The 8,354-nt window shown below is 33.2% G+C and overlaps 1 long non-coding RNA gene across 2 annotated transcripts; it reads right to left on the bottom strand.

The window, feature by feature from the left end:
* Positions 1-947: 947 nt before the first annotated feature.
* Positions 948-5,494, bottom strand: LOC113759075. Of its 2 annotated transcripts, none has more exons than XR_003466968.1 (6): positions 5,365-5,494; positions 4,962-5,000; positions 4,664-4,733; positions 2,901-3,050; positions 2,504-2,551; positions 948-1,185 (listed from the first exon to the last, which is right to left on the bottom strand). It is a non-coding gene; the product is annotated as an uncharacterized LOC113759075 (long non-coding RNA). The 2 variants fall into 2 exon arrangements; XR_003466969.1 differs by lacking the exon at positions 5,365-5,494 and adding an exon at positions 5,170-5,315.
* Between the last annotated feature and the right edge of the window lie 2,860 nt (positions 5,495-8,354).

The following is an 8,354-nucleotide window of genomic DNA, read 5'->3' as shown; positions in this document are numbered from 1 at the left end:
TGTGTGTTTTTGCTGACATGTCAATTGGTGATTTGCTGAAAAGTTGTCGTCCTTCATGCGCCGTTCACGTGACCTGCTGCTTGCAATTGGGCTGTGAATTGCGTTTGTGAGCCACCGACTGTGTTTGCTTCCATGCAACCCACTAAAGAGAGTAATGATAACTAGGAGGTTATCGGCTGTGCTAAGCACAGCCTAGGCCCCCTATAATCTATTGTCATATAAAATAAGATTAACAGTAATGTTTGCGAAATAGCATTCTTAAAATTATAAATTACCAATCAAGTATGCAGCTAACAATATGAGACTAAACAAAACAAAAAAATCATTAGCATTGCAAAAGAGAAGAGAAGATGACAAAAGATTGGCAAGTAGTTTGACAAATAGCTTAACATCTTCAAGTGCAAGTTAGTCTTAGAGAGACAAGAGATGACTTGCTAAATACTTAATATAAAGTGCAATCATAGGCTGCAATTACAAAAGATCACATATTGAGATCCACTAGGAGGAGAACACCGCATCGCGGTGTAATTTTCAAGCTTGCCCAGAAACATTCAGTTATTCAAATTAAAAAATTAATTATAAAAAGTTACATAAAGGTGTATCAAAATCTTTGCAATAGTTACAAAAAGGACATCAAATATACCCATTTTATTTTGTAACAAAACAATGGCTTCAGAGTTCAACTACTATTTTACCAAATGAAATAAAAAAAATAAAGTTCATGACATTGACAAAATATTCATCCAATCCAATAAGAAAACTTCACGAAGAAATGCCATTGAAGTTTGCAATATAAAACTACATCCTCTAATAAACCATCAAAAAGTCAAGAAATTTGATTTATTGATATCCTTTAAGGATCATCATCATTACAAAGAATTAAAAAATAGCTTCATTACCAGTGGCACTGGTAACTGGCTAGGTTGACATTGCCAACCAAAATAAAGTTCCAATAAAAGGCAAACTACAAATTACCTAAGAAAACAAATTAGTTTACTCTCCTTGCCACTATTGAGTTGATAAAAAAAAGAAAAGAAAAGTAAATATTGCAACCCATCAATAAGGTTGACAAATAACCAAAAGCTGAAAAAACAAAAATAAGACTAACATCTCTAGAAAAAGGAAGCAAGCAAAACTACAGGCCGAACAGCAAGTGTACAAGCAATAATATGTCCGAGTTGAATTCTGCAAAAAAGAAATTAGGTTGTATGATTCTCAAACAGAGAACTCAAAACAATAAAAACGGAGTAGGTAAAACAAGTAAAAGAAAATAACTTTGGATCTCGAGGAAATAGGTTGCCGTCTCAAATTTTCACGCTTCACTTTTTTAAAGACCAATAACAGGATAAAGAAAGCAGAAAGTTACAGCAAGTTACAACGAAAAAAATCTGTTCACACAAAAAAAAGGACATTAAAACATATCATCAAGGCTTACTGAAAAAAAGTAGCCTCCTTTATCTTTTCTTCCTTCATCTAACAAAGACTTAGAATAAAAAATGCTGGCAATAGCAAATTTATTGGGGGGGGGGAAATGAAGACGACAAAACCTTGGATCTACACTAAACAGATTAACATTAAAAAAAAAGGGCCTAAATAAAATTCACATTGAGAAAACAATTTCCAAAATCCTTTGTACTATGCTATAAATCTTAATATCTCAACCCATAATAAACATCTGGGATTTAGTAGAAAATAAATATAGTTAAAATTCTTATGCTACACCATCAAATCTAGCATAGCATATGTTAAATTGCAAAAAAGAAGTAAAACAATAGGAATTAAGCACTAAACACCTAAGTGAACAATTAAGGACCAAAAATACTTTTTTTGTTGCATCATAGGTGAATACATGAAAGGGTTTGGATCACCTTAAGCAAATGGATCCAAATGCAATCTACTACATAAAAGGACACGTAGAATTACATAAGAATTCTGGTAATATCTGATAAGTCAAAAAGGAAAATATTTACAAGAATAAATCAGCATTTTCTGAAAACTTTTCGTACTTCTTATAACAACACAAGAAAGTTTCCAAACAATGTGATATGATAATTTTACCACATCTCCAAAAAACGTAGTAGATTTAGTAGAATTATGTTATTGAAAAAAAGCCTTTCTAAATCTAAAACCTGATTCTTCTATAATCGTTATAAAACAACCAATAGTTGGCCACAATCTAAAATGCGAGAGAAACACTAACATGGAGTCACCAATTCTCAAAAGGGATAAATCACAAAAATTGAGGTCATTAGGTATGAGCGCCTTGATTACTAACTCATACTGCTACTCAGATAGTATTTGAATATCCAGTGTTCTTTTTTGACGAGTCTATTTACTCAAAAAAATTTTCTTTTTTTTTCAGACAGTGATAAATTCCTCTTGCTTCTTACAAAAATAATGGTAAGACAAAAAAAATTCAAAAGATTTGAGACTTGAGAAACAGAAATCAAAAGAACATTCTTATCAGCCAAAAAGAGTTAAAAAAAACTTCAAAAGAATATACCTCTACAGAACAGAAAAGAATGAAAGGTAGGTGTTGTCATCTTTCTTCCTACAAAGGCAATAACATAAAAATACAAATCAGATAAAAAAATATCAGTGACACAAAATACTTTTCTAAGAGGCAAAAGATCAGAAGAACAAAGGTCTTGTTAATGAAAAAAAGAAACCATGCGTCATTAAATCTAATAAACATAATCCACCAGATCAATTAAACATAATCTACCAGTTGAAGGATGAGGGACAAATCACAAAAGGGACTATAACTTCAAGCTAAACCTACCCAAATAGTACCTCAAACATAAGCCAAATATTCCAAAAACAGAAAGCATAAAATGAGCTTATTTACTTGGAATTGAAATGTGCTAAAATACAATTAAGTACATGATAGAGCAACAGACCTTCTATACATTCTTGTGCTCAGGTACAAAAAAATCAGAATTGAAAATGTTTCCACCTCTTGAAGTGATACATTCTGATAGCTTGTAACTATTCCACCTCATCGTGCAAGAAAAATATGGAAGAAAGGGTAAAGAGTTCACAAAGATAACCTGAAAACAAATAAGTAAAATAGATGGTTATTAAACAATTACCCAAAAACAATGAGAAATGTAGTCGCTGAAAGTAAACCAGCAAATTACACAAATCATAAGTTTGTATAAGGAGAAGAATCTACTGAGAGAGTATAAAAGCGAGTCTTACCAACAAAAATCAATCAATAAAAATAATGTCACTGATGTAATTTCCCCATAGGGAACAAAACACTGTACATATATGTGGAAGCAAATTCTAAAGAAGTTCCTATGCATTATTTTCCAATTTTTCTTTTTTCTAAAAATGCAAAATTGGGTCCAACATCAAAGGTCAATGGTGTGAAGCACAGGGATACTACTATTTCCTGAACATATTTTTTCCAGTCAAAGATTGAGCTAGGTTTTTTTAGTAATATAAAAGGGGAAAGATGGTATCTTCATAATAGATTACATGGATTTTGCTTTTGAAACTACATTTACCTAATTCATATAACTATGTATCTCATGAATCATGAACTGATCAAAACATCTTCAAGGAAGTTAGGCATAATAATGATTTCACTTTGCACATTAAAACCACAAAACCAGAAAAATCAACTATGAAATAAAGATTTCATCATACAGCTTCCCAAATCTTGACATTACGAAGAATACCATGTAGTTTAATAACAGATTCATTATGTTTTGGATGATTCTTTGGAACATGGGCCAAAAGACCAACCTGGAAATGGCAGTCAAAGTCCCCTTGCAATGGCAGAGACATGAACAAGAACCAAGAAAATTGACGATTTCAGTTATTTTGAAAAACCGAAACAACAACTAAACAAGAGTTGGGAAATTTGAACATAGAACATCAGCTGCTCTATCCGCTAAATTTAAGACATTTCAGCTGCTAAGAAATAATAACTGCAATCAATAGAGATAGATAGAACCCCGCTAAATTTCAAGGCAGTAAAGATAGGTAGTATGGCAAATACACGAGTACCCAGAATCATAACTGGAGAACGCCCTCAAACTGAATTAACTCTTGCAATGCCCCTCCCAATTTCGTCATATTCCGAAGCAACCAATTTAACAAGCACCATTCATTTTTATTTAACTCTAAAAGTGCCTTTACTTTTTAAACCCCTATAGGCACACACAAAAGCCTATTTCTACTTTTTCGGGTTAAAAGAAAACATTTAGACAAAAAATTCTGAAACATAGGAGACAAAAAAATTGGGGGAATGAAGAAAAAAAGTGTAAAAGTAGGTGCATTCTAGTCCAGTGAAAGCAAAAAAATTTCTCATTCGTAAAAGGTTTATGGTCAAATGTATCACCATTTCCAATGTGATTTTTAACATCAAAACTTCAACTTTCTCACCCATTCACTTATCATATCTCAAGTGATAAGTCTTGCTTCAGAAAACTTCCTGTATCACCAAAAAAATACACTACCTCATTTTTCAAATCAAACAAAAGAACTGGAGTAATTTTCTACATGCATACAATTGATTGTTCAAAGCATATTTCCAAAGCCATTCCCTATCAATCCTTTGGCAAAATGTTGTGAAATATAACATATTTCAATCCAAAAAAGTACAATTATAATGTTCTTGATTATTTAGAAAAGGGTATGAAAAAAAGCAAACCTTTTTTGACTTGCTAAACCGTCCAGAACATTATCATCCCCTCCTTCACTGCTCTCCATAAAAAAAATCCCTAAATTACAGCAACAGCAAAAAACCCAAAACAAAAACAAAAAAATTGTTTCACCAAAACATCATAAAGAGCACAATACATTATACGGAAGTCAAATTATTCCTTCTTAAAGCAATACAAAAAAACAGAAAAAAAAAAAACCTTAGAGATAAGAGTAAAAGCATATGAGAAAAAGAATTTGCTTGAATCTGGGTTTAAAGATAAGGAAAAGTCATGGAAGACACTTACCTTGAATCTGTAGTCCATGTAAATATTCAACCGTTCCACCTACAACACCATAGAAAGTACAATCGAGTATTAGGAAAAAAAACCCACAAAAATCACCGATAAAGATGACAATTTCTGAGAAGGAGATGAAGAAGAGTTTAAAAGGGAAAAATGATCTCCATATATATATATATATTTTGCTTTTATAATGGTGGATGATCCAGCGTACTCATGATTCAACTGATGAGAGGAAGAAAGATTTGGGTAGATGGCGGTGTAGAAAAAGACTGGAGAGATGAAGAGAAACTAAGAGGAGGAAAAACATTTTGACATCTCTGGGAGAGAAAATCCCGAATCTTATTTTCTTCCCAAAGAAAGGAACAAAGAAAAGAAAAATGGAAGGGGAGAGAAGCTCTGGAGATACCCTTTAACTTGTAAGAAAAATCCCAACGTGTGACCTTTGTTTTGTCTTGCACTGTTATTTAATGTTCAATTAAAGAAGAAAGAGAAGAAGTGAAAGACAAAGAAAAGAGAAAGGGAGAAAGAATCGGAGAAGAACGGAAGAAAGACGGAGCAGAAGCAAGACACACAATGTGCAGCGCAAGTGAAGACTCTCAGGAACCCTACCTATTCAGCAAGGCGTGAAATCTCGATTTTGTCCTCAATTCAATTCATCAGCTCACTCAACGGAGGACTACCATCAATCGGCCAATCACAGCGTGCCACGTCAGCAATTGGGTTCAATTGGGGGGATTGGCATTCACACATTTACTATATATGTTAATTACTATATATGTTAATAAGGTGCACAAAAGAACAAGTGGTTAATTGATCACAGCCAATGCCCATTGAGATTAATTGATTGCTGTCAAGAAGTAACCCTACGCACAAAAAAAAAAACACAAAAGGGACATCCTCATGAAATACACAAAAATGAGTCCAACATCTAGTGAGGATTTATAAATTTTCAATATAAAAGGTTCAAGAAAACATGTCAGAAAACTAAACTTTCCAAGACACAACTAAGAGGATAAACACTTCATGATAACCAAAATTGAAACTTACATCTAATAGGCCATAAAAACAGATAAATAAATGAAAAAAATCCAAAGCAGAGTATAAACTGTAATAATACACCTTCCCTAGCACACACATGTAGTCTTATTGCAAAAAATGTGCCATCAATTAAATCATCTCTTATCCAATCTCTATGTATTATGAAAAATTTATCAATTTTTCATATCTCTTCCTGTCACTAATCCAAGGAATAAGGAGAGTGTTTATAAAATTAAATAAAGACGATGCACTTATATATGCTTTGTAAATAATTAACCTAGCATTTAAACCCCTTCTCATTATGTTTATACTCTCATTAGACAAAAAATATCAATTTTGGTATTTATTTTCCCTTAAAGTATAAATAATTTTAAAAATTTATAAAAAGAATAAATAAGGTTGCATTCTAAATATTAACCTTGCATTTTAACGCTCAGGTAAGGACAAAAATATTAACCTTGCATTTGAATGCTCGGGTAAGGACAAAGTGTCTAGGTAGAGAATCTAATGACTTAGAACTTAGAATAATAATCATTTCCATAGAATAATAATCATTTCCCAACTTTATTTTCACAAGAAAATGCTCAGTTTTTCAGTAGATTAAATTTGCTCATATTTAGCATTGTCATTATTTAAAAATTATTGGCAACTTAAGCATGCTAATTTCAAAACTCTAGCTTCAAAGTAGAGTTTTAACATCTACAGGAGTACAAGGAAGAAAAGAGCAGGGACAAAAAATTATTAGAAGTACCGAGAATTTTTTGTCAGTATCATAGAGTAGGCAATTAAATAGCAAGAAAAATAGTAAAATAGTCAAAGCTACAGAAATAAAGCTAAAATTGAATCACAAGCTCAAGACATACAAATTATTAAATATAATTCAACAATTGAATTTGACAATCAAAATTAAGGCTCAGATTATTAGTTAATAAAAGCTTTGCTAAAAGAAGAGCACAAGCATTTGAACTCAACAAATAGCCCTATAGATTCCAAATAAGAAAAATTACTCTTCTGTGACTCACTTATTTCTCCAATTAGCAGCAAGAATAAAACAAAACATTTTTGAATAACCTAACAGCTAAAAAGAAGCAAGAAATACCTATTACTCAATTGATGGTAGCAAGATTTGTTTTAATTTGTTGCCTCCTACAATAACAACAAAAATTCATTCAGATACTCACCAAATAAATGAAAAAGCATTCTTCTTTTGCATCGTTTATAGTTTAACGTAACCCATAGGCAGTAGTGGAGTTGTGGAAGCATGCACATTTTACGTGAGCAACAAGTGCCCATTTCCCATATGGCCTGCCACTGCCCCGAACCAAGGCTTTCCAGTCGTAGCAAACGGTGGCTTCTATCTTCCATCCGGGAGACTCCGGAAATTCCAGGCACCAGGAGATTCGAGTGGCCGCATCTGGGCCAGAACAGGTTGCAATTTCGACTACTCCAACGACGGACGAGCCTGTGAAACAGGCGACTGCAACGGGCGACTCGAATGCGCCGGGGTGATCGGCGTTCCTCCTGTGACGCTAGTAGAGTTTACGTTGCAGGTTGACAAGAGGCAGCCGAGTTTCTACGACGTAAGTATAGTGGATGGCTACAACCTCCCTGTTTCAGTGACCCCATATCCTACAGCACCAAAATGCTACATCGGAGGGTGCTTCTCAGATATAAAAAAGGAGTGCCCTGGGGAGCTGGCGGTCCTGAATGAGCTCGGAACTTTTTCTTAAGAGTTTGATATTATCAAGCCACCAAAAAAGAAGCAAAAAACAATCATGTTACGCTACACTCAGTTTTCAAAAAATAGGAAAAAATTGGAAAAGACCTTTAAGTTAACATAAGTTTTGAAACTTACCAGTGAATTCAATGCAGAGAAGAAGAAGAATCTGGACAGCAAGTTGAGTGACAATGTTGAACCACTTAGATTACTCTAAAATCCATCAAATGGCCAACATTTGATTCAAAATAAAGCTAATTTATTAGTTTTAGATATCAATAGAAACACAAATGAAGCAATTCTTTTGTTTAAAGAACCTTCTCAAGAGATCCAAAAAACACCATCTAGATTTATTGTTGCATTTGCAATCAACCTAAGAACCAATTATCCCAAGTTTCAGACAGACATTTCATCAAACATTTGATAGCCATGCCTATGAGATTTCACATATTCACTTGAAGGCAGTGTCATACTAAAACCATGTTTTGAGTTAATGAAGCAAATATAACATAAGCAATCATTGTAAGGGATCATAACATACCTGAGATAAGTGATAAGAAAGCATCAAAACAGGGAGTAATAATACTTGAAGTAGAACTGAATTTGTACGAGAATTTCGGAAGAACAAACTAAGCTACCGT

Source organism: Coffea eugenioides, unplaced genomic scaffold (genome assembly GCF_003713205.1).
Source record: "Coffea eugenioides isolate CCC68of unplaced genomic scaffold, Ceug_1.0 ScVebR1_899;HRSCAF=1655, whole genome shotgun sequence".
NCBI classification, from domain to species: domain Eukaryota; kingdom Viridiplantae; phylum Streptophyta; class Magnoliopsida; order Gentianales; family Rubiaceae; genus Coffea; species Coffea eugenioides.
This window is presented reverse-complemented; position numbering and strand designations above follow the sequence as displayed.